This window comes from Meles meles, chromosome 9 (assembly GCF_922984935.1).
Source record: "Meles meles chromosome 9, mMelMel3.1 paternal haplotype, whole genome shotgun sequence".
Lineage (NCBI taxonomy): Eukaryota > Metazoa > Chordata > Mammalia > Carnivora > Mustelidae > Meles > Meles meles.
The window spans coordinates 40609296-40634873 of NC_060074.1; the positions used below are offsets into that span (position 1 = coordinate 40609296).

At 47.1% G+C, this 25578-nt stretch overlaps 1 protein-coding gene across 1 annotated transcript in view; it reads left to right on the forward strand.

Annotated features, from left to right (window-relative positions):
* DIS3L2 (DIS3 like 3'-5' exoribonuclease 2) overlaps positions 1-25578 on the forward strand; it is a 367036-nt gene that overhangs the window by 296418 nt on the left and 45040 nt on the right. The gene's annotated exons all lie outside the window — the stretch shown is intronic.

A 25578-nucleotide genomic window follows, 5' to 3' on the forward strand; every position in this document is an offset into this window, starting at 1 on the left:
ACATTTCCACATCCATTTCCGTGTGTGGCGACTCTTAAAACCTAGGAATCCTTTCCTTGTCAGTCGTCAGTACGTTATATAGTAGAGCCTGTGTTCTGTATTGTGCAGCTTTTTTTTTCTCATTTATATTTCTTACCCAAACCCCTGAGAACCTGCTCTCTCTGCCTGCTCACTATAGGCTGAGGGAAGTCTCTAGGCATTTGAAAAATGAGTTAAGCAACAGGATTGGCTGAGGAAGACCACCGCCAAGGGGGCAGCCTCACAGAGACATCTTTGTCCGAGCCTTCCAGTGTGGAGGGATCTCAAAAAGCTTTGTTTTAAAACTTTGTAATTGAAGAGTTCATTTCATCCTAGCTGTTGTGATAAATGTCACTAATGCTTCTCGGCCGGCATTGCAAATAGTTGCTGCTCTTGGTCCTAGGAGTAAGTTAGCAGCATCTGGGGCAAGTGGACATGCTGTTCTGCCTGTGCTTGAGGGAGTCAGGGCACCTTCTAGAGCTCCCACACTTCTCCTTCCCTGGCCTGAGCTCAGGCAGCCTGAACAGACCTGTCTGTGAACACTGATGGGCAGTCAGGAGGCTGAGTGGCTGCTGGGGAAGCCAGCAGAGCTGGGATAAGAGGGACCAAAGGTACAGGAGATGATAGACTATCTCCCTTCCTTCCTTCAGGGAAATCCTTGGTGGGGGCATGAACACACCCCGGGTCTCACTCTCCAGTGGCTGCCTGGTTGTCAGATCCAAGGATGCTTTTCGGTTCTTGCCTCCTGGACTTGGTTCTGCATTTGGAAGCTCACCTTTAAAGCTCGCCTCCTGGTTCTCTGCTTCTCTTCAGACCTCTCCAGTAGTGTCCTGCCGGTCCCATTGCAGAAGCCTCTTCCTCTGCTGTCCCCTGTAGGCTTCTTGTCCTTCGAGTCTTCTCCACCTTCCTTTTTGTCTCTATCCACACTCCCTGAACGAATTCTTCTACTCTTAGGATTGTCACTACTAACTGGATGCTGATGATGCCCAAATCTGTCTCTCTAGCCCTGCCTTCCTTCCCAAGGCCTCGACAGGCCTCTCCCTCTGCCTTCTCGAATTCTCTACCCAGATGCCTCAGGGTCTTCTCAGCTGGTGCTCGTCCTTCCTTGTGCAGGGATGCGGCACGCTCTGTAGCCTGCCTCACGCTCCCTCCTGCCTCGGCTCCCACCGGGGCAGTTGTGTGCATCAAAAAACCGTGCTGTTTACCCAAATCAAATAAGATACACTGATCAGATAAGAACATAAAAAAGAAAGCTGTTGTTTCTGTGAAAACTGAAACTGTCTGAAAAGATTCAGTAAGGATGAATCTATAAAAATCCTGCTGTTTGTGTGTGACAACTCTAAAAAAATAGGGAAAAATCATAAAATTCAGGAAGAATTCTATACTCAGATAGCTTTACAGATGTCTATGTTCTCCCTCTTTTAAAGAAACAAAAACTGTAGGGGTGCCTGTGTGGCTCAGGCAGCTAACGGTCTGACTCCTGATTTTGGTTCAGGTCATGATCTCAGGGTTGTGAAATGGAGCCCCTTCTCCTATTCGCTCTCACTCACACTCTCTCACTCTCTCAAAAAAAAAAAAAAAAAATTAAAAAGAAACAAAACTATAAATTATAGACAATGAATTATGAGTAATTTATTCAGAAAAAAATGTAGAAATCAATTATCATCCTCTTTTAAAAAGCTTTATATTTTGGGGTGCTTGGGTGGCTCAGTTGGTTAAGCCCCTGCCTTTGGCTCAGGTCATGATCTCCGGGTCCTGGGATTGAGCCCCACATCAGGCTCTCTGCTCAGCAGGAAGCCTGCTTCCCCTTCTCTCTCTGCCTGCCTCTCTGCCTACTTGTGATCTGTCTGTGTCAAATAAATAAATAAAATCTTAAAAAAAAAGTTTTATATTTTGAAAAACTGAATGAATGTACATTTATATAAATTAAATGATTAGTTAAAATATATCTCATGTATAATTCCCCTCTTTATTTTTTAAAAGATTTTATTTATTTATTTAGAGAGTGCATGCATGAGGGCAAGTGGAGGGAGGGGCAGAGGGAGAAGGGGAGAGAGAGAGAGAATTCAAGCTGATTGCCCGCTGCGTGACGAGCCCAACACAGGGCTCAATTCCAGAACCCTGAGATCATGACCTGAGCCGAAACCAAAAGTCAGATGCTTAACCAATGGAGTCTCCCAGGTGCCCTTGATTCTCTTCCTTAGCCAGCCCCTACAATAACTTACTAACCACTCCTTCAAGCACCTCAAATGAGAGGGCTTCTGTTATAATATCTTAGAGATTTTACCTTATCAGATTGTTAGAATGTTTGATTGGATTAAATATAAGAAATGCTCTATAACGATAAAACTATAAAAGGTCACTGTTAGGTGATCTCAACTCACAGCAGAAAGGGTATGGTAGTCAAGGTAGAAGAATGATCACAGATTATTGTTACTGATCTGTTGGCTTATCATAGAATCAGAATTTAATTGCTGAAAACAACCTTAGATATTTCTATCTCATTGGCTCTTACAATTTATACGTTGGCGAGCTGATGCCCCCACCAAAGGTTAAGTGAGTTGCTTATATGCAAGAAATCAGATAGCTGACTCTTTGTTCAATGTTCCTCCATTTACATCACGTTGACTTAAGAGAGAAAAGTTTTCCTTCAAAGTGAGGGGGAGAAAAAGCCCTCAAAAGTCCTAATTGGGTTCCAGTTAATTAAGGTTTGAAAATAATGGATGTACATCCTTGGAGTGGATTCCTTGGTTCCCCAGAAAACAAGTTGTGTGGACCACAGCTTTGGAAGGAAGAACACATCAATCTCGCACAGCAAGGGACACTGGCAAGATCTTTTATAAATCAGCTCAATGGCCCCATTCAGGGGTGACCGGGTTTGTTTCCCCAGGCCTGCTGCCTGCCTTTGCCCTCACAAAAATCCATTTTTCCTTGGTGCATTTGGTGTAGCCGGCTGTTTGGAGCTTCTCTCTGAGGCTTTGTTTGCCTCATTTCACCATGTCCACATTTTTGGTCAGTCCTTAAAAAAATATGCCCTTTCAGACTCACCTCAATTAGAGAAGCCATGCCTGTCACACAGTAAGCCCTTGGATGTGGAATACATCTGCTAAACCAGAAGTTTTCCCTTTCCAGGAAGTCAGTTTACCATGAGGACCTCCAGAATGAGGGAGGTGGGAGGTATAGGGTAGTGCCTGTCCATTCAACCAGGGTCAGACCAGTTCAGAGGTTAGAACACACAGAAATACGGAGCTGCTTGACCACCGGGTGACTACAATGGACAGCGTCGGCCAGAGTGGCCTCAGCCACATGGGAGACGGTGCACCCTCAGCCCTCAGGGCTGCCTGGGCTGGCTCCTGTCTCCTGCTGAAGTTGTCTGCTTACCCCAGTGTGCTATCAAATACGACCAAGGTGTGTGTGTACTGTGGTGTGGGACCCATTGGGAAGGGCCACCTTGAAGGTCAGATCGCCTGCTTCCTGTCACAGGCCTCTTTCACCTAGAGCTCAAACCTCATTCTACAGAAGTTCTAGCTCTGTGAAAGGACACCCCTTTGTTTCACTGCCCAAAAAGCAAATGCAAATGCCTAATGCATTCTTTGTGCTTTTTGGTCACAGGAGTTGAATAGTATCGCTTCTGGGTGGTTTTTTCCCATCTTCACGTTTCCCGCTGCCATGTTAATTCTCGACTCTCCATAGATTCTAGTCTCATTTTCTTTATCATCACATATGTCACTGCTGTTTCTTGAAAGGAGATGCCCCCAAACAGGGCCCAGATGTTTTTGTAGTAAAAGGAACCATAGCAGTTTATAATCATATGCAAACCTTGAGTTTTGGGGAAGGGAGACTGAGAAGCCCTCTCTCCTCACTCTGGTTCTGTCCTTGCTCCATGACTCGTGTCTGCTGGACAGGCCCTGAGGGTGTGCCCAGCTCCCTGGAACTTGTTTTATGCCAAACACAAAGCCTGCTCCTGGTCAGCCTTCTCTCTAGAGAGGAAGAGAATGCTGCCTGTGATCTGACAAGGCCTCAGACTCCTTTTAGCTTTCTGTGTCTTAGTGGTTGCCTTAAAGAAAGGATAGCAAGGGAGGATAGCAGTGTGGTAAATAGAACCCTCAAACAAAAACATCTCAGATAAAATTGATTTTCTTCAGGAAGCTACACTTACAGTGTTCTGGGGCTTTCTCTCAGCCCGACATTCCTCAGTCAGGAGAGAGCACTTAGAGAGAGCCCACTCTGTGTGTGGGCTTCTGTGAGAGGCCCGCATGATGGCCTGCGAGAAACTGGGCCCCTTCTGGGGTCTTCCCAGCAAGTGGTCAAGGACGTGAATGGCTCCTACTGAGCCTTTGACTTTCTGAATTTAGAGAAAGTTGCAGTGAAGAAAAGTTTATATTTCCATCTTGGATGATACCTCCAAACTAAGGGAGCCTTTACTGAATTCTCAGCTACCTCTTCTATGACGCCCTCCTGACAGGATTTGAAGCCCAGACATTGGGCACTTTCTTTGAGTGGACTTGATTATAAAGATAAACTTGATAGTGAAATAATTTTTAAATACCTTGGGACCCAAGCTGCTGTGGAGTGCTATTCTGGATGTCCTTGGGCTAACCCAGCCCTGAAGTCAGGAGTCTGCAGACTTGCTGGAAAGGGCCAGATAGTGAATATTTGGGACTTTATGGGCCTTACAGCCTCTGTCTCAACTCCCTAACTCTGCTGTTGCGACGTGAGAGTAGCTACAGACGAACCGGTGAGCAGACCGTGTGCCAAGAAAGCTTTAAGGACCCTGGAATTTGAACTTGACATCCTTTTCATTTCACAAAATAGTGTTCTTCCTTTGATGATTTTTCGATCATTTAAAAATGTAAAAAGAGGGCGCCTGGGTGGCTCAGTGGGTTAAGCTTCTGCCTTTGGCTCGGGTCATAGTCCCAGGGTTCTAGGATCATGTCTGCTCAGCAGGGAGCCTGCTTCCCCCTCTCTCTGCCTGCCTCTCTGCCTACTTGTGATATCTCTCTCTCTCTCTGTCAAATAAATAAATAAAATCTTTTAAAAAATTATTTTTAAAAATGTAAAAAGCATTTTTAGCTGTATAAGAGCAGGTAGAAGCCTTGATCTGGCCTGGGGTCCATAGCTTGCTGACCCCCACTCACCTGAAATTTAGCTCTGGGACTCAGGCGGCTCTTCGGGGCTCATGATCACCGTACCAGGGAATCAGGCAAGATGATGGAGAACGGCGGGGCTTAGTTAGCTCTGGGGGTGGTTTCATGCAATTAAGTAAATTATTCCTTTGATTAGTACCACGTTTAGCAGGTCCAATCGGAGGCCAGAAGTAGAGGAATGAATCAGATCAGCACCAGTTCCCTTACCCTAGTTACAGGCAGGTAGCTTTAATTAGCCAGAGGCAAACAGAGCAGCGGCTCTCATTTCCCACCTCTGTGAGCTGGCAGCCTCTTCCCAGTTGGGTCTCCTCCCTAGCCCGCCTGCAGAGAGAGAGGCTGGCTCTGCCTTCTCACCCGCTCGTGGGGTGGGCCTGCTCGTGGCCGAAGCCGAATGTATGGGGGCTGTGTGGCGCGTCTCTCCCCACCCCGCCCCCGCCGCTCTATGTAGCTATAGGTTTTGTTGACTCGTATGTTTAAAGTTACAGTGAAGAATGTTTCTGTTCTCCCCTTCAGTACAGTCCTTTGCAAAAAATGAGCCTTCCAGCTCTCTGCTGTTGAATTTTTGTACCGTGGGATATCTGATGCAAGGTAGAAAGAATGGGCTATTCATCCTGCCTGACTCTTCCTTGGTCTTATTATTGATATCACCAGTAAAGCACAGGGGCAAGCTGCTGGTCAGATGGTCAGACATGTTTGTCAAATCGGTCTCTATTGTCTGAGTCATGGAGTCCTTCATTCAGCATGCCTTCTGAAAGCTTTTACTCGGCACATGGTGTGTGCCAGGTGCTGGCCATGAGGGGAGTGAGCTCTAGTGGCGAAGACTCCAGAATGAGCAGCCATGGGGCGCTAGGTAGGCAAGCAGGTGAGAGACACTTCCTTGTGCCCCAGTTCTTAGGTAGGCCCCATTGAACCCCTCTTTTCCTTAGAAAGGAAGCTTTGTATCAGATTATAAAATCATAAGTAAATTCCTTGATCTATGAAAAGGTATTTAAGTATATTCTAATGTTATAAAATTTAGAAAATACAACAGTGTAAAATATAAATAAAAACCACCTATAACTCCATCATCCAGAAATAGCCACCGCTAATATTTAGATGTGTTATGGTTCCTTTTGAATATCCTCCTTAACACTTCATGGCAGGAGGGAAGAGTGATTAGCATAACATACATATAATTTTCATATTCTGCTTTTTAATATTATAGAATGAGTTTTTTCCCATGTCATTCAATATTCTTCTAAACCATTGTAATGCATCTGTAATATTTCCTCATATTAGTAAGCTCTGAAACATTTAGCCATGACCTAATTCTGGATATTTAGATTATTTTTTTAATATTATACATGATAGTGCCATAGCCACCTGGTGTCCTAAGTCTTTACGCTGATTCTGATGATTTCATTAGGATGGTCCTAGAACTATGCTATAGGATCAGAGGGACAGACATATTTAAGAATCTTCAAACACTGCCCCATTCCCTTGCAGAAAGGTTGTGTCTACTTCTGCTCCTTCCAGTAGCCCATGAATATGGGCACCAAGCATGGAAATACCTGTCAGGAGTTCTGTGTCTGTACCGAGTGTATGTGTCTGTCTGTCCCTGCCTCTCTCTCTCTCTCTCTCTCTCTCTCTCTCTCAAAGGCATGGTCTCCTGCAATGTCCCAATGGCTGTGGTCTTGGATTATTCCTTCATCATTCCTATTTTATTTTATTTTCATGAGGTCTTGCCTACAAAGAGCAGTGTCACACATAGACTCTTATAGCATTAGCCATTGCAAAAAATCCTCAACCTAAAATTAAGCCTAGGTTTTTTCTTTTTTTGAGAGGGAGAGTGTGAGTGGGGGGGGGGGGGTTGCGTGTAGAGGGAGAGGGAGAGAGAGAATCCCAAGAAGGTTCCATGTTCAGTGCAGTGCCCGACGCAGAGCTCAATCTCAGGACCCTGAGATCGTGACCTGAGCCGAAATCAAGAGTCAGACGCTTAAAAGACTGAGCCCCTCAGGCACCACTAGAGTCCAAAAATTTTAAATTACTGAGAGGGGTAGTTGAAAGCATCTTGCTAACCCCTTGTTGGAAGCTGAGACCGGAGAGCGACCTCCTGCCCCAAAATGAGATCCTTCTTTCCTCTCATTAGAATCCATAAGGAAACCCATCTTTTTTGAAATGATGTTGAGAATTATTGTTGCATGTTCGGATCCTCAGAGAACATTGGAAATTCAGTAGCCTTTCTTCTGTGGCTCTTACCTCCTGTGTATAATAGCCTGGGTTGGCATGATGTGAGTAATTATAAAGAAATCAAACTGAATTAAGACTAAAGAGCCCAGCGTGGCTTTACCGTAAGAATCGCTATGCTTTTCTTTTTTTTTTTTTTTTTAAAGATTTTATTTATGTATTTGTCAGAGAGAGAGAGAGAGAACACAGGCAGACAGAGTGGCAGGCAGAGGAAGAGGGAGAAGCAGGCTCCCTGCCCAGCAAGGAACCCGATGTGGGACTCGATCCCAGGACACCGGGATCATGACCTGAGCCGAAGGCAGCCGCTTAAACAACTGAGCCACCCAGGTGTCCCTCGCTATGCTTTTCTTCAGGGTAGTAGGAAACAGTCCAGGAAGGTTTCGACTAGAAGTTCAGGGCTTCTGTTTCAGTGTTGACAAATGTGCATTATTTCAAGCATGGAGAGAGTTCTAGAATTAGTGAGAATATCAGTCTGTAAGTTTTTCCCAGTTGCCAGTTTCATACTAATTATATTAGCAAAGTTTTCATTTAAGCGTATCTAGCTCATTTATAAATAAATCTTCAGCCAAAAATCTGTGCTCCTTTGAGCGAGTCAGCAGCCAGGCCATCTAGCACGGTCTCTGTGAGGCGAGGGGAAAAGCTGGACAGAACGAGCTGCAGCCTCAGGCTTCAGGGAGGACCTGGCAGCACAGGAAGCCCCTGTCATGCCTCTGAGAGAAGGGGAGAGATGGATAGGATGGCATCCCTACTTTCATATGGAATCGGGGAAGATAGTCCCTACTTATGCATCCCAAGGCATGAACAAGAGACAGACCTGAAAACTTGACCTAGTTGTAGCTAAGTAACACAAATTATAGCCACTGTGGGAGCTGAGCACTGTTTGTGGCTTGTTAACATGTGCATAAAAAGAACATATATCATTAAGTAACAGAGTAACTGTGCCGAGCAGCTTGTTATTAAAACCCCAAACTCTTCATGTGCTCTTCCCTTAGGCATGCCACATAGTCATTTACTCATAATTTTCAAAAATTAGAAGGAATACAGGTAGTATTATTCTGGAAGTTGTTAAAAATACAGACTCAGACATGATCTTGGACCCTCACTGGACAGATATTTCTTAAGTTCCCGTTGTGTTACGAGTACTGCCCATAGTTCTCTAAAGGAGCCTGAGGCAGTGGAAGGCCAACTTTCTACCTTCCAGTTACAGAGTGAAGTTGAGAAGAACTCTGTGTGCTTACAAGAAACTCCAATAAGATAAAAGCAAGGGCATAGTCCGTTGATTCGAGGCTGAAGGTTTTTTAGGTGGAATGGGATTCGTAGAAGAGGGCTGGCTGGGGGAGGGAAGGCTGACTCACACAGTGGTGCCAGGGAAGGACACGACTGGTGATGGGGGAGCTGAAGGGCAGGGAATGCCCACTCTGTTGGGACAACATGGCATAAAGCCCATCGTGCTACTCTCTCCTCTTGAGTCCTGAACCCACTGAGAAATAGACACACAAGTCAGACTGAGAACGAAATATTCTATTGGTGATAAAAGTTTGGATCAGAGAAGGCAGCTCGAGCGTTTCAAGCATTTGAAACAACCTAGAAGTTAATGTTCTAAAAAGAAACTCTGGTTAGAATGATTAGAGGGAGCAGAAGTATGGCCCCTACCAGGCCGTGTACCGGGGATGGGCCAAGTGTACCGGGGATGGGCCAAGTGTGACCTTCACCACTCAGTGCCCTCCAGGGCCCCTAGGAGTGCCCCCCTCCCCAAGCAGGGGCCACAGAGGAGGATTGAGGGCTGGTGCTTTCTTCTTGCCCACAAGGGCCAGTATAAATCCTCAGCAGAACTTTGAAGATTGCTTCTTATATGACTTTACAGAGTAGACTTGGTCCCATCCCAGTTCTGGAAGCTTTTCACTTGCCTGCTGCTGCTTTCTACTTGCCTATATCCAGGCATATTTCTTTAAGAGAGGGAAAGCACCCCCTCCGCCATAAACCTGTCTTCATTTCCAAGAACCTGAAGAAGGCACCTGCAATTCTGCTGCAGAGAAGTTTGCATGGGCCAGCCCCTCCTCCGCTCTCCCTCCCCTCCTCCCACTTCGGGCTCCTCCAGCACTTTATTTATACCCGTCTCCTGTCTTGATCACATTGTCCCACTGCTTTGTCATTTCCCATTTTCCTCCCTGTCTCCTTCTCTAAGACTGTGACTTCCTGAAGGGTAAGGACAGCGTCTTGTTCGTCTCTGTATCCCCACCCCCTGCACGCTGCTTGTTTCTAACCAGGCATTTCAAGGTCTCTGACCATCTCTGTGCATATTGGTCTTTTTTAAAAAGAGGAAGGTAGTTGTGACCTGGACAGGGGACTGTAGCTCTCAAAGAGAGGGGTGCTTACGTAAGAGAATTAAATGCACATTATAAATCAGAGGTTTCCTCCCCTCTTTGAATAGAAGGGTTGGGTGTTTGATTCCTCGCCAAGGGATCCAGGGTTTAGAACAGGATGTAATGAGGACTTTCTCAAGGTGGAGCTGCCCGGGCAGGTGTGCAGAGGCAAGAAGCTCCAGCCCCCCAGGGGACTGGCAGCGTTTCTAAGGCATCACCTCCGTGTCCTCAGACCAGGGATCCGGTGTCCCCGAGGGGAGCCTGACAGCAGAGGCTCTCCAGGGGAAGGCAGAGACCCCCAGTGTACCACCCTGGGAACGGAGATGTCCAGGCTTGTCAGAGACCTGGCTCGCCCACATGGAAAGGTAGGCAAGGCACCAGATCCCCCTGCCACCTGCCTTCCACAGAGACTCCCTCTTGGGTGAGCTGATATCAGCTGCTATCCCCCACCCACAACACAAAATGGAAATGATCTGTGTACCACGATGGGATCCTGGTCTCTGCTCCCTTCATGAATTCTGATCGGAGCCTGATTTTGCTTCTCATGGAAATGGTTTACACAAGACAGGGGTTCTGTGTTAGGCTGCTGGGCTGTCTGAGCAGAGTAGATAACTCACATCATGGTTGGGGTTGAAAGTGTGCCCAGATGACTCAGACTTAAGTCCATAGCATTTCCAGGGGGCAGAGAAGGGAGGCCAAGGGCTCTCACGCTGACGAGGTGATATATAAGAAATTTCTGGGGGTCAAGCAGGGCAGCGGCCAGCATCCCTTGTTCTACTCTGAGATGCAAGACTTTCAGGTTAGCGGCCTCAACAGACAGAAAAGATTTGGCTCCTCTGGGGGCTCAGTCTTTCGGGTAATTGATTAGGAAGCGCTTGGCCTCTCCCATTTCTATTCACAGGACACTCTGCACGTCCTCAGCTTGCCCCCGTGTTACAGCCCACGTCACTCGAATGTGAGCCAAACAGCTACGTAAGAGATGTGGAATCCTTTGACGTTAGTAAAACCTGCATTGGGGAAAGGGAACCCTTGCAGCTGACCCTGAGATTTTAGCATGACTGCTTCTCAGGGCTGGCCCAGTGGATTTCGGTTTCCATGGTCTGGGGAGCCAAGGGGGCCTCTGCTCCTGTTCACACCTGCCTTAAACTCTGCTGCCGGATTGAGTTCCCCCAAACGCTGCTTTCACCTGTCGCTTGAGGACCTGCAGTCTCCTGAAGCAAATTTCAGGGACCAGTAAGCTTTCTGTAGCTCTTCCAGGACAAAATCTAGGATGGCTAAGTTTTAATTTTGCCAAACAAGGACATTGTCTTAAAAAGCTAGTTACCATTTACTGTTGTCATGTTTTCACTAATGAAGACATTTTAGCACCAAAATGAGGGAAAGATATCTTTCACAGTATGAAGCAGTCTTTCCCAGTGACTTGACTGAGCTTTGTGGGAAACCTCTTTCTCATTTTGTTCATCTCAGACCGGCCTTTGAGTAGGGCTGGATTGCTGCATCTGGCCCAAGTGCCTCCTGGCTTCGGAGGCCCTCTGTGGTGTGGCCTGTGTTTGACATTCCCAGTGTTCCACCAGCCCATCTCCCTTCCTCATCCTTCCCTGCCTTCACAGAGCCTGGGCCTCCAGCTGCTCGCCCCAATCTCACACACCTTACTTCCTCCAGAGGCCTGCTCCAAAGGGGTCCAGATAGCAATATTTCATAGGTTTTCATTCATTTTTGTGTTATCATTTTATTTCTTTATTACCTTCATCTCCCTCCTTGCCTGGATTCTTGAACGTCAGCTGTGGAGAAAGTAGATAACATTGCTGCAACTTCTTACCTGCCAGTCTGGTGTTGGCACGCCACAGGCACTGTGAAAGTCACCTGCAGCCGGTGGGGGCTCCAGGACCCAGTGCCCACTTTACATCCAGTCTGGAGCTTGAAGAGCTGGTCCCGTTATTCCTCAGGGAATTCCCACGTTTTAAAAGCAGAATATTATTGTAACACTGTTTTGTAGCACTCTTCCCATTCCCCTTTTAAATGGCATGTGGCAGACATTTTCCAACTAAAGAGAATTTAAGAGCTTTCAAAGTGTTTTGTAACTTGATCCCTTTTGACTTATCTTTTTAATTTCCCACGCTTTTTTTTTTTTTTTTTTTTTTAAGTATCACCACATACAAGTACCGTGCAAGGTATTGGGGACAGACAGAAGAGAACATGATCCCAGCTTTCCGTGTCCCAGCCCTCAGAGTAGCTTAATGTCTCATGGAGGAAATGGGACACAAATAGAAGAGGGAGGTGTGAGGGAAAAGCCTGGATGATAGGCCACACTGGGTTTGAGTGGAGATGGCTGCCTAGGTGTTTTCTTTGAGAACACTGGCTATGGTTGGAAGGGGCCACTTTAAAAGTCAATTAGAGACAAGGTCAATCTATTTTTAAAAGTTTTCTCCTGTACAAAATAGAAATTGGCAATTTGCTATAAGAAAAACCCTGGAAATGCTGAAAATAAATTAGAAATTCTTTAATTGCCCCTTGAATTGTAACCCCCTGGGGTAAAGGAAATCTGCCAGATTAGAGAGAAATGAGCCCAGACCCCGAAGGGCAACACCCAGGGAGGGAATCCCAGCAGGTTTCTTATCTGCTTGTCAGCATTAAATTGGCAAGCTCCTAAATAGGAAAATTTGCTAATGAGTAACAGTCCACTGAGTTTGAAGTACTTGGAACAGGGAGCCATTACTGAGCTCTGAGAATGTAGGCTGGGCCATGCGGCAGTCTGAAACTGCTTTGCTGCAATCAGTTTCCTTCTGTAAATAACAAGGGAGCTCTCCCCTTCCATTCTTCTGCCCTCCACCCCAGCCAAGTACATGACTTTCAGCCATGCTCAAAGTCTTTCCTGCCTCCCTGGCTGGCGTGTGGGGACGCGCTCCTGAGCTGAAGCAGAGCAAGAAGAAGCTCAGACGCTTCTCCCTTTCCTCCGCCTGCTTGGCCATCTTGCTTCCTGGACTTGATTCCTGACTCCTTGTTGCCGAGGACTTCTCGGTTCCTGTGGAGATCTGTCCTGTGGAGACCTGTGGAGGTTGCCCAGAGGCCTAGCTTTGAACTTCTCTTTGGTACATGCTTCTGCTCCAGATTGGCCTAGGTCCAGATCCCGTTCTCTTCTTGCCACCAGCTACAAATCAGTGAAGACTTACAGAGCAGACCCTGTGCGGGTCCACTTGGATTCTGACCCTGACCCTTGCACTCAGCTGTGTGACTCTAAGCTTTCTGTGCTTCAGTTTCCTAAGATAATAAGCAGTAAAATGAGATAACATCTTCCCAAGATAATCATAAAATGGAGATAACGTGGGTCACTTGTCTGGCTCGGTTCATAGAAGTGAGCAACTCTGATCTCGGGGTGGTAAGTTCGAACCCCATGTTATGATTACTTAAAAGTAAAATCTTTGGGGCACCTGGGTGGCTCAGTGGGTTAAACCTCTGCCTTCGACTCAGGTCATGATCTCAGGGTCCTGAGTTCAAACCCCGCCTCAGGCTCGCTGCTCAGCAGGGAGCATGCTTCCCACCCACCACCCACCTACCCCACCACCCCCCGCCTGCCTCTATGCCTACTTGTGATCTCTGTCTGTCAAATAAAAAAAGAAAATCTTTGGGCGCCTGGGTGGCTCAGTGGGTTAAGCCACTACCTTCAGCTCAGGCCATGATCTCAGGGTCCTGGGATCGAGTCCCGCATCGGGCTCTCTGCTCAGCAGGGGGCTGCTTCCCTCTCTCTCTCTCTGCCTGCCTCTCTGTCCACTTGTGATCTCTCTCTGTCAAATAGATAAATAAAATCTTAAAAAAAAAAAATCTTTAAAAATAAAAAAAATTTTAAGTAAAATCTTAAAAAAAAAAAAATAGAGATGATGTTCCTGAGACACCATTGGTAAAATGGAGATAATCATAGTGCCTTTGCCATTGGGGTCCTGTTAGGTTAGTGACTTGTACCCTTAAAATGCTTAGAAAAGAGCCCGACACCGAACAGCAAATGCCTCTTAGCTGTGTGGCCGGAGATGCTGAGAAAGACCCTATTTCTGTCCTCACGGAGGAGCCACCTCTACAGGGCTACCGTGGGGCCGTGGGGGTCACCAACGGCTGGGGCCTGGAAAGCCTTCCCCTCATTTGCGATCCTGCATTTGGGTCTGGACAGAGAGGAAGGGCTTGAAGTGGAGGTGCAGGGGTGAGGATGGGGCCTCTCCTACCAGCCCCCGAGCCAAGCGTTCACCTACTCAGGAGTTTGGACCAGACTCCCAAATAGGGGACGCTCTTAGAGTTTGTGAGGCGGGAAGGGAAGGAGATGGAGTTCCCCCTCCTACTCCAGGTTACTCAGAGAAGTGAGGCAGAATATTGCACAGTTTATGTAACGCTTCCTCAGTTGGGCTGCTTTTAGCTTTTGCTATTATGAATAGCACTGCAATTAATTATCTGCATAAAATTTTAAAAAATCATTTTGGATTATTTCCTTCGGAATAATTTCTTGGAATGACTGAATGGAAGAGAATTCATTTTTTTGTGTGTGATACTTTTCTCTTTTTGATTAACTTACTATTTTTTTTAAGATTTTATTTATTTATTTGACAGACAGAGATCACAAGCAGGCAAAGAGGCAAGCAGAGAAGGAGGAGGAAGCAGGCTCCCTGCTGAGCAGAGAGCCCGATGTGGGGCTCGATCCCAGGACGCTGGGATCATGACCTGAGCCGAAGGCAGAGGCTTTAACCCACTGAGCCACCCAGGCGCCCAAACTTACTATTTTCTTAGAAAAGTAATACTTGTTGGGTTTTTTTTTTGTTTTTTTGTTTGTTTTTTTTTTTTAATATTTTTTATTTATTTGACAGAGAGAAATCACAACTAGGCAGAGGCAGGCAGAGAGAGAGGAGGAAGCAGGCTCCCCGCAGAGCAGAGAGCCCGATGTGGGGCTCGATCCCAGGACTCTGGGATCATGACCTGAGCTGAAGGCAGAGGCTTTAACCCACTGAGCCACCCAGGCGCCCCAATACTTGTTGGTTTTATAAAAATTTAGAGATTAACAAGTAAAGCCAGCAGAGGCATCGGTCATCCATGACCTGGTCATAACATTTTTCTATGTATCCTAAAGGGTGTGCGTTTTCAAAGCTTTTGATACAAACTGCCAGGTGATTTTTCCAGAAAGGTTAAGCTAATTTAGGCTTTCCCCAGCAGGAACAATAGTGCATTGTCATTGTATCTCACCAAATGGAGAGTTTGTGGGTTTTATTTAATCTTTGTTATTATGATAGGTTGAAAATGGCGTTTTATTATTGTTTTGACATATATTTGTTTTACTGTTTGTGGGCTTGATCAGCTCCCAAGTCCTCTGTTTGCCATTTCTATAAAAAGGCAGATTCTATATACAATCATGAGGAACCCCTAACACCTTCAGCACTATACCCACCAGCCACATTTGTAGCCAGAATTAGTTTTTTTTCCCAGTAAAATGAGATATATATAATTTACATACGGTAAAAAGCCCTTTTCTCTCTTTCTTTTTTATCAATTCTTTCACCCCAGAAAATCTCAACTTTCCCCTTTGTACTCATGCTCTCCCCTCTACCCTCTGCCCCATGGTAGCCTCTGATCTGTTTTCTGTCCCCATTGTTCTGCCTTTTCCGGAATGTCATACAGGGGGAGTCATACAGTTGGTAGCTTTTTGAGTCTAGCTTCTTCTACTTAGCATCATGTCCGCGAGGTTTACCGTGTGGTTCTGTGTATCAATGGTCACTCCCTTTTATTGTAGAGTAAGTGTTCCGGGATACTGTAGGTGGCCCACAGTTTGTTTATCTATTTACCAGTTGGAGGATATCTGGGTTGTTTCCAGCTTGGGGCAATTATAGAATGATGGTGCCATAAACACTTACAGGCATTAATGTGATAGTTTTCATTTCACTGGGTAAATACCTAGAAGGAGAAGGGTTGCTAGATCATATGCCAAGTGTCTGTTAAACTTTATTTAAAAACTGCCAAACAAGGGGCGCCTGGGTGGCTCAGTCAGTTAAGCGTCCAGCTCTTGATTTCTACGCAGGTCATGATCAGGCCATGAGCTCAAGCCCTGGGTCTGGCTCTGCACTGGGCAAAGTGCCTTGCTTAATATTTCCTCTCTCCCTCTCTGCCCCTCCCCCACATCCCTCCCTCTCAAAAAAAAAAAAAAAAAAAAAACAACCAAAACTGCCAAACCGTTTTCTAGGTGGGGCTGTACCACTCACCAACAGTGTATCAGAGTTTTAGTTTCTTTACATGCTTACCAGCTCTAGCTATTGTCAGGTAATTTTGTTGGATTATTTTGTTTTATTTTTTAGTCATGTGAGTAGGTGTCTAGAAGTATTTCATTGGTGGGTTTTTTTTTGGTTAAGATTTTTATTTGAGAGAGAGAGAGCATGAGAAAGGGGAGGGGTCAGAGGGAGAAGCAGACTCCCTGCTGAGCAGGGAGCCCAATTCAGGACTCGATCCTCGGACTCCAGGATCATGACCTGAGCCAAAGGCAATCACTTAACCAACTGAGCCATCTAGGTGCCCCTTTTGTTGGTGGTTTTAATTTGCATTTCCCTACTAACTAATGATATTAAACAAACATGTTTTCATGGGCATATTTGCTGTCTGCATATCTTTTTTAATGAAGTGCCTGTTCATATCTTTCACCCATTTTTTCCTTGGGTGGCTTAGTTTCTTATTACTAAATGTTGAGAGTTCTTATATTCTGGACCTAAACTAAACCCTCTCTCAGGTATGTGATTTACAAATATTTTATCCAGGTCTTCGGCTTGTCTTTGCATTCTCTTATTTCTTTACTCTCTCTGTGAAGAGCAAAAGCTATAAATGTTGATGAAGTCTGGTGGATCGAATTTTTCTGTCAAGGATTTTGCTTTGGTGCCCTAAGAAATGTCTGACTAACCCAGGGTCATAAAGATTTTTCCTTGTCTCTTCTGGAAATTTTCTAGTTGTAGGATTTACATTTTGGTTCTTCCTTCTTTTAAAGATGCTCATTTCCTAGGCCCAGTTGTTTTTTTTTTTTTTTAACACAGTCCCAATAACTGAGACAGACATATAACTGAGCACAGTTGGGATGGGTCCATCCTGAGAGCCTTGCCAGGCATGGTGCCCACCAGGAACCATCTGTAAAGGAGGTCAGCATCAGAATCTGCCTCAGGAGTGGCTTTTAAACAGGTATGAGGCTTCTCTGGCTTAAGATTTAGCATAAAATTGAAGTTTGTATCTTCTTAAAGGAGGGTACAGATGATAGGAGAAAAACCTCTGAACTTTCTAGATAAATCCTTCTGACTGCTGCACAAAGTTGGGTGGGTAAATGGTGCCAAGCACAGGACTTTGTCAATTACATGCAAACACCCATGTCAGTGAGTCACCCAATCATGCTTTAATCTCATAACCAAGAGGCTTTTAAAAATTATAGTCAACAACAAGGCAGCTTGCTAGTTATGACTGCCATTGGAACTGGGTTTTCCCTAGAACAGCTGGAGTGTAATTTGGTGGGAAGAAAGCCTGTTATGGGTGAGAGGCCAAGGATTGCTTGCCTGGGAAGGAAGTGCAGCTAACGTTTGATAGAAATCTGTGAAACGACCAACCACAGCCAAGCTAAGTAGAGGCCTGCCATCTTTCATCCATGGGAAAATACACTGCAGCAAAAGTATTCAGAAAACAACATCGATTATCAGCTTTGTGTCAGTCACCACGAGACAGGTAAGACATGGCCCTGTCTCTAAGAAACACATGGTTCAGCGTGTGCTTCCTACTGGGTTATAGAATCTGGGAGAAGATTCCTGTTCTAGTGAAGGAGGGCAGTTGAGAGTCGGTTAGGAATGGCTTCTTCAAGGATGTTTGAGGCGGAGCAGCACACAGGTTTGATATGTTCTTGGAGGAGCAGACCATGTCATGGCTGGTCGTAGGAAGGGCTCACGGGAGCAGTGGGAGATACTATTGAGATACGATGAAGGCCAATTGTGGAGGACCTTTTTTCCTCTGCCCTGAAATATGAGTGCTTTCTTGAATTCATCATGTATCATTGCAGCATTTCACATATGGGAACGATGGGATGGGATTTTCTTTTCAAGGCTCTTTCTGGCAGCTCTGTAAAGAATGAATTGGGAAGGGGTCGAGGTGGACCTCAGTCAAGCCAGTTAGATGGCTGCAGCAGTAGTCCACATGAGACCCTCTGGGGCCCCAACCTGAGGTCACACAGCTGACAGAAGGCACAGATGAGGAAGATACTGAAGAGATGGAATCAGACCCCAGAAAGAGAGAAGGTGCATCTAGATATCCTGGCTTTCTGCCTGGGCAGTCAGGCAGCTGGGGTGCCACCTAGGAGAACCCCCAGGAGAAGGAAGAGCAGGCATCAGTCGGAGACTGAGTTTGAGGTGCTTTGGACCATCTGGTTAAAGGCGCCCACAGAATAGCCAGCCAAGCAAGTCTGGTGTGCCTTTACTTCCCCTGTTCAAGGAAAGCAGAAGAAACATGCATGCCTTCCGAAGTCCAGTAAGCGGGCTTGGAAAAACAATAGGAAGCCTAGAGAGCAAGGCTGGGTGAGCACATATGGGCACTGGGGAGCGGCATGCGACTTCTGTCCCCCCACCCAGAGCCTAGATGCCACACAAGGGCTTCCCCTCAGCATGGAGCTGGAAGAAAGCAGCCATCATTAGCTCTTGTTGTCCCTCCCTCCCTCCTTACCTCCTTCTCTCTCCTCCCAGCTGAGCCCTTCTCATTTGTTTAAAAAAAAAAAAAAGTGAATTCACTCCCAGTCCCTTTGAAACCCAACATTGTCAGTGATAGATGAGGCAGTATTCTTTAACTTCAAAGGAGAGAAAGTGAGTGAGTGAATGCAGGCCAGGGGAGTTGAAAAGTCCAAGGGAACAGGAGACACATGGGGTGACCCCGCCATCAGGAAGGGTGCCCTTGATCCCACCCCTGCTGGTGCCATGCAAAGGCACAGACAATGGCACTTTCAGTAAATCATGAAGGATCCTGAATACCCGTTTTTGTCCATTTTCAATGGGCCTTGGGCATATTGCTTAAGATATAGCCAGCCATTTGTGCTGGGTTCCCAGCTACTCAAAGGCTCAAAGTCAAGTGCTCTCTGGACTATATAATGGAGTCTTTGCATATGTGATTTTGGGGGGAGATTTTTTTTTTTCAGATTTCCATAGCTAGTCATAGTAAGGATGACCTTGTGGGTGGTGTGGGCCGTTGTCGTCCATCTCCCGTCCAGCCTTTGAGTGATGCTGAGCTTTGTGGGGTATCCATGCAGCACCTAATTCAATCACACATCTGACCCCTGCCTCTGTCTGGCACCATCCCCGTCTCTGCGCTCAGTGTGCTGTCGGGGGCCTCGGCACAAACCCCGGCTGTCCTCTGGAGGCCTTCTGTGCTAAACAGAGAGCTCTTGGCCATTTGGCCCGCTTTCAGAATTCTCGGCCCCCTGGTGAATCTGGCATGGGGAGTGGCTGCTTGTTCTCATGAGGGAGTACGCCTGAAGATGCCTGCTGGAAGCGCCTTTTAAAAGTCCCCAGTTGTTTCCACGGTGGAGTCTTGGGAAGCAAAGGGAAGCATGACCTGGGGTCATTTAAGGGCTGGCATGGTCACTTCCTTAATCGTCTGTGACCGTTAAGAGGCTGATTTTCTATAAAGAGGCACAGAGGCTTCCTTGGCTTATTATTAATAATAACAAACAGCTAGAATTTATTGAGTGCCTGCTGTTTGCCAAGTGCTTTCACATGTTACCTCATTTAATCCTTAAATCTTCTACCCATTTTTACAGACAAGGAAACTGAGATTTGGGATAGGGAATTTGTCAAAAGTCACATACTAGAAGCGGCAGAGTGAGAACAACAGAAGCTCTCCGTATTCTGCTTTGTTGTCTCGTTTCTCTTGTTGGTTGTCATTGTTTTCTATTCTCTTACAAATGAAGCAAATGGATCAAGTCATACTCTTAGGATGACTTGGAAGAGTGGTCTTAAAATACCAATTCCATTTCTACAACATCCTCAAAACGACCAAATTACAGAGCTGGAGAACAGAGCGGTGTTGCTGGGTGGTTGAGATGATGGGGGAGAGGAAGGCGGCATGGTGAGGGGACAGTTCTCTATCCAGATGGCAGTGGCATTTCCACAGATCTACAGTGTGACCAAATGGCACAGAACTAGGCGCGCCGGTGTCTGCTTTTGGGGCCTGATACCGTGTTCTAGGTACATAAGCTGTAACCTTTGGTGGAAATTGGGTGAAGAGGACACAGGACCTCTCTGCACTAGCTTTGTAGTCTCTCTAAATCTGTAATGATCTCAAAACAAAAAATGAGTTTTTCATTCACCTGGGAGGCACACCAGCACAGCACCCGGGAAGGGCTAGGTCTCAGCTCAGGGGCCGTCTACTGTCAGAAAGCCATATCGCCAGACAGCTGCCAGTGGCCTGGGAGGGGACATGGGCAGGAAGAGGGTCCGGGTATGAGCCCCTGTCACATGTCTTATGGAAAAGGCTGAACTAGGGACGCCTGGGTGGCTCAGTTGGTTGGAAAAGGCTGAACTAGGAGTCAGGGCCTTGGGCTCCCTTCTCACGGCTGCAGCTATGGAGCCCATAGCCTCCATGCCCCAGCTGTCAAGTAGGAACAGCCACAGCACCCACCTCTGAGGCTGTTAAGAGAATCCAGTGAGAGAACATATTAACGTGCTTATTAGCACAGGACTTACTGAGTAAGCTCAGTAAATCCTGGCCATTTTTGTTACCATCATCACTACTATTTTACCCATTCCCAAGTTGTACCCTCCATTTCCGTTGTCAGACCAATCCCATTTGTATTCACAGAACAGTGCATGTTAATTCCTACTTTGCTGGTTGTACTCATTTATCCCTTCGACAGTTACTTGGTGAGTGCCTGCTTCGCCAAAGACTGGTAGGTACTGGGAGCACAGTGATGAACATGACCCGTGTGGTCTGTGGCCTAGAGGGCCAAAGGTCCTGTGTTCTTCCGTTATGAGGGACTTCTCATCGGTGTTTTGCAAATCCTCTCTGTCCTGCCAGACTCAGCTCTGGCCTCATCCACTCCATGCAGGCCACTCTACCAGAGCCTTCTCTGAGCCCCAGGAGCCCTGGAGACAGTGGGACAGTCATCTCTGCTACCTGAGACTGTCCTTTCTCCCCTGAGCCCCTGTGTGCCTGGCACAGTTCCCAGCAACACAGGGACTCTGCTTGACAGGCACTTGCTCACAGAATTGTGAAATGGATAGCCAGAAGGAACCAAAGAGAGTATCTCTTCTGAGGCTTTCATCTTACAGAGGAAGTCATGGAGAGGGGCCCATGACTTAAATAGCAGAAATTAGCTCTGTGAGTGCCCATCTATTTTTTCAATAGCATAATAATAGGTCCTATATTAATCTTCCTTCGTGGTTGTTGTTACCTTGTTTTTCTCTCTTTGTTCCTGCTATCCGGTATTTTGACTAGCCGACTAGGGTGAGAAACCATTGGCTCTGCTTCTGGTCTTATTCCTGACGAGCTTTGTGCCAGAGCCTGTCAACCAGAGGACAGGTTCATTGAAAAACAGAGCCAGCCCGTCTCTCTCCTTTCCTCGCTTGCTCTCCCCTACGTGGCCTTACCTGCCACGTCCATTGTCCACACAGCCCACGGCCTCTGGAGGGCCCACCCATGTGTCTTCTTCTTCCAGCCCAGCTTTTCCATCTGAAACTGGGCAGCTCCATCTGCTCGGCCTCTCAGTCCAGCTTCTTGATTTCAATTCTGAACAGAGGAGTGCACACCCCGCCCCCACTTGTTCTTTGGTGATGCCTTGGCCAAGAAGCCTTGGAAGACCAACCCTCAGAGCACCATTTCCTGCCCTGTGTCTGTTAGGATCTAGAGGAGAGAAGTCAGTGGTTGTCAGCCCCCCTCGCCCCTTCCAGCACAGTGGCCCACTGGTGAGAGAAGAAACAGCAGGTGTGGCCCAGTGGGAATGGGAAAGGCACCCTGGAGTTGGGTAGGCTTGGGGTCCATTTCTGGGGGTGCCACCACCTGCTTGATACATTGCTGACTTCGGGGAGGCCTGAGCTTCCATTCCTTCACGTTTAAAAGTGGAGTGCCGGGGCGCCTGGGTGGCTCAGTGGGTTAAAGTCTCTGCCTTCAGCTCAGATCATGATCCCGGGGTCCTGGGATCGAGCCCCACATCGGGCTCTCTGCTCAGCATGGAGCCTGCTTCCTCCTCTCTCTGCCTACTTATGATCTCTGTCTGTCAAATAAATAAATAAAATCTTTTTTAAAAAATAATAAATAAATAAATGAAAGAGGAGTGCCTGCATGCACAAAGCTCTTGGCAGCCTGTCCTGTTGCATATGGAAGCCGTATTCCTCCTGCTAATTGTGGAGCCCTCCCTCTCATCTAGAAACCCTTTAGTCAACAGAGGCTTGTGGGAAGCACAAGGAGTCATCAGTCGGGATTTCTCTATGGGAGCTTCCCATCTAGTGGGGACGGCATGATAGTTAAATACACAACCACAGACGTGTTCCAGCTCGAGAAGAAATGAGAAGAATCCAGCCATGGTAGAAGCAATTTTCTCATATCCGGACTGTCAGAGGCCAGCCCTCTCCGTGCTGTAGCAGGTCGTCGCGGCCTCTTCCTCTCCCAGGTGGAGATTAGCAGACAAGTCGTTGCCAGGGCGCAAGTGCTGGGCAGCCTCTGCTGTGAGGCCCGTCTGGCAAGCTGTCAGGGCCCACGCAGGGCATCAAAGCCTCCCCACCTACCTCCTCTGCAGAGAGCGGCCTGAGGAGCCCGGTTCCCCAAGAAGAACCGTCAGAGTGGCCCTGTGATAGCAGGCCGGGGGTCCACAGGCCGCGCGGAGCACGTGGGAGCCCCGTGCAGCCTCGAAGCCTCGTGTCCTCCTTCTGAGCACCCCTGGGGAGTCCCAGGCGCGGAGCACCATCTCCCCAGATACTGCCCCCAGGAGGAAGGTGAACCCTACGACTGCACAAATGCCTCAGGCTCAAGAGGGATCGCAGGTGGAACCTTCCAGTCCCAGCCAGCTTGTCCCAGCCTGCCATCGTTGTCCATCCAGTGTGATCTCAGTTCCTTATGAGAACTGACCCCTGGTCTTGGGACAACAGGAGCATTTGTTGGCTGTTTGCCTGAGGCAGGTGCTGTTCTCAGGCAGTTTTCCTCATTTAATTTTCACAAAAACCCTATGAAATTGGTACTGGTATTATTCCCCTTTTTCCAGGGGAGGAAACCAAGCAGAAACAGGTAAATAACTCCATGAGGGAATACAGCTAATAGGGAAAAAAAAAAAAAGTCAGGAGTCAAAACCAGACAGCCTGAGAAGGAGGCTGTGCTCTTTACTTCTGGACTGTGTGGCCGGTGCCCAGTGTATGTGGGGGGGGGGGTGGTTTGTAGGTCCACATTTTCACAAGGAGAATGACCTCTGTCCTAATCTAGTAAAGCCCAAGTCCCAGGCTGGAGGGTCGCAGCAAAAGCATGAACTCTTAGATGTGCTGTCCAGTCTAATGGGCAGAAAGAGCAGTAGAGGACCCCCTAAGGTCCGTGCAGACTGGGAGAGCCTTGGACCCCCCCCCCCCGAACCCCAGTCCACAGACCCTAGCAAGAGTATACAAGGGCTAGAGGGAAAATAACAGTCTGCTTAATGAAAACATTCCCCTAAGCTTCTTGTGAAACTTATTTTTATAATAGAAATGACACATGAATTTAACATCATGTGTCATTTCTTAAATGATTTTCAACTATGTGCGATTATCCAAGGGTTCTCTGTTACCAAAGCTGACTTTTCAGTTAGCAAGGCAAACAGAAAGTCTCTCCGTTTTCCTTCCTACTGGATCCTGGCCCTTTCTAGCACCCTTCACCAACCTCCGTCCATAGTTTTGGTCTTTGCATTTCATCTCAGGGGCAAACTTCTTCCTGTACTTTTCTTCAAACTTCACAAAACCCAGGTGTTTGGTTTTTACCAGAGTTAGGATGGTATCTATTAGATATGTTGTTTATAAATAAAAGGGCTAAGATACCAGTGATTATCTTGGATGAGAATAGGAACTGCAGGTACTTGCAGGATTGGGCCTCCAAGGTGTCCCTTCCAGATTGTTCGGAACGATCCAGTAAGCGTTGTCAAATCAACAGGTGTTTTGTGACTAGATGGTGGTGCACTGTGATTCTTCTCCCAGGGGCTGCCCCTGAGCCCTCTGCTGCAGGCAATACCAGGTTGCAGGAGCCAGGAACAATGGCACATTGGCTGCCCCAGGACCAGAAATGACCTTAGGATGTTGTCCTAGAATATGATGTCCAGACGTTTGGCTCTGTCTAGGAGGAAGAAAGCAGAATTAATATGAAATCGAGTTATGAACTTTGACAGTTGCTCTTAGCTATGTAAGCAGCCATAGGCAGGAGAATTCTTCCCTGCCACTTCTCTTTCATTTAAACCACCCAAAGAGGTGAGCACTGGTTCCCCTGAAATCTTCAGAGCTTCTCTTCTCCCAGATAGAGCGGGGATTATTATGGGTCCTTTATTCCCATAAACCTAGAAAGTATCTCACATTCATCCATAAAACAAACTACCAGGATGACCATAGAGGAACTCAGCTCCATTTTACAGGTGGAAAGTTAAGGCCAGTAGGACCCCAGCACCACTCTGGATTATGGGAGAGAACGGAGATGAGGCCAGAGCTGCTGGCTCTCAGCTTGGGGTTATATAACTCCCCGACTCCTCAAGTCCCTGGAAACTGAGGCCAATTCCCTGGAAGATCATTCTGTTCTCTCCTGTTTTTTCAAGAAGAGAGCCAGCTTGATCACTGGCTCTGAGGGTTGTATGAGAATGTCCCGTTTTCTTTCTTCCATGAACTGAATGCCTACTGTCATGATTAGTGTTTAATCAGGTTGTATTTGAACCTGCCTGGATCTCACACTTCCTTGTATGTTTGGCTTATATTTTGACGACCCTTATTTTAGCTATACATACCTTCTTCTGTTTCTAAAAAGGATTTGGGAAGACTTAACAACGAAGGACATAAACAGTGAAATGAATACAATAGAAAGAAAGAAAACTAGAACCACAGGAAGGAGGCAGAAGTAAAGTGACATCTGTAGGCGTGAGCATAGTTCCTGTGGCTAGGCAGCGTAGTCTCTGATTTTAATATCAGGAAAGCGGCAGTCCTGCTTGGGGGAAGGGATAGGGCCACGAGAATCATCCAGAATGCTCCAGCTGTGAGTGGGATGAGTAGACAGGCTGCGTGCATGCTTGTTCACCACACCTTGTAGTCACTGTTGTCCTATTGCCCAGAAATCTGAGGAGCAAAAATGTGGCCCCGTGACCAGGTAAGGCCTTATCAGGAAAGCCGGAGCAGGGGAATCCTGTTCCGCTGATGTTGGTCTCACTCCATAGTAAAGGCAGAGGGGGTGTGAGGCAGTGGCCAGAAGAGCTCTCCTCACCCGGACTTGTTGGTGAGCCATGAAATAAGCCCCAGTGGAGGAGGCAGCATGACAGGCAGGCCAGTGAAGCCAGAACTCTCCTCTCCCGGGAGAGGCTTGTCCGTGGAAGCCAACTAAGCATGAATCGACAGGCCTGGGTTCCTCGATCAAGAGCGGCCTTCCCTATGGGTCGCCCGGAGCTCTAGAGACCGACAAGTTTTTCTTCAGAGCAAGGAAAACCTCAGCATTCAAGAATCCTTGTCCTGTCATATTTAACCTTAATGAGAATAGAACGAGCCTCTGGAACATGGTGCCGTGGAGTCAGGAGAAGTGGCCTTAAGTGAAAACACAGCTGTGGGGTTTAGAGACGCCCCTGCCGGGAGGCGTCACCCAACAGGGCGGCCAGCCTC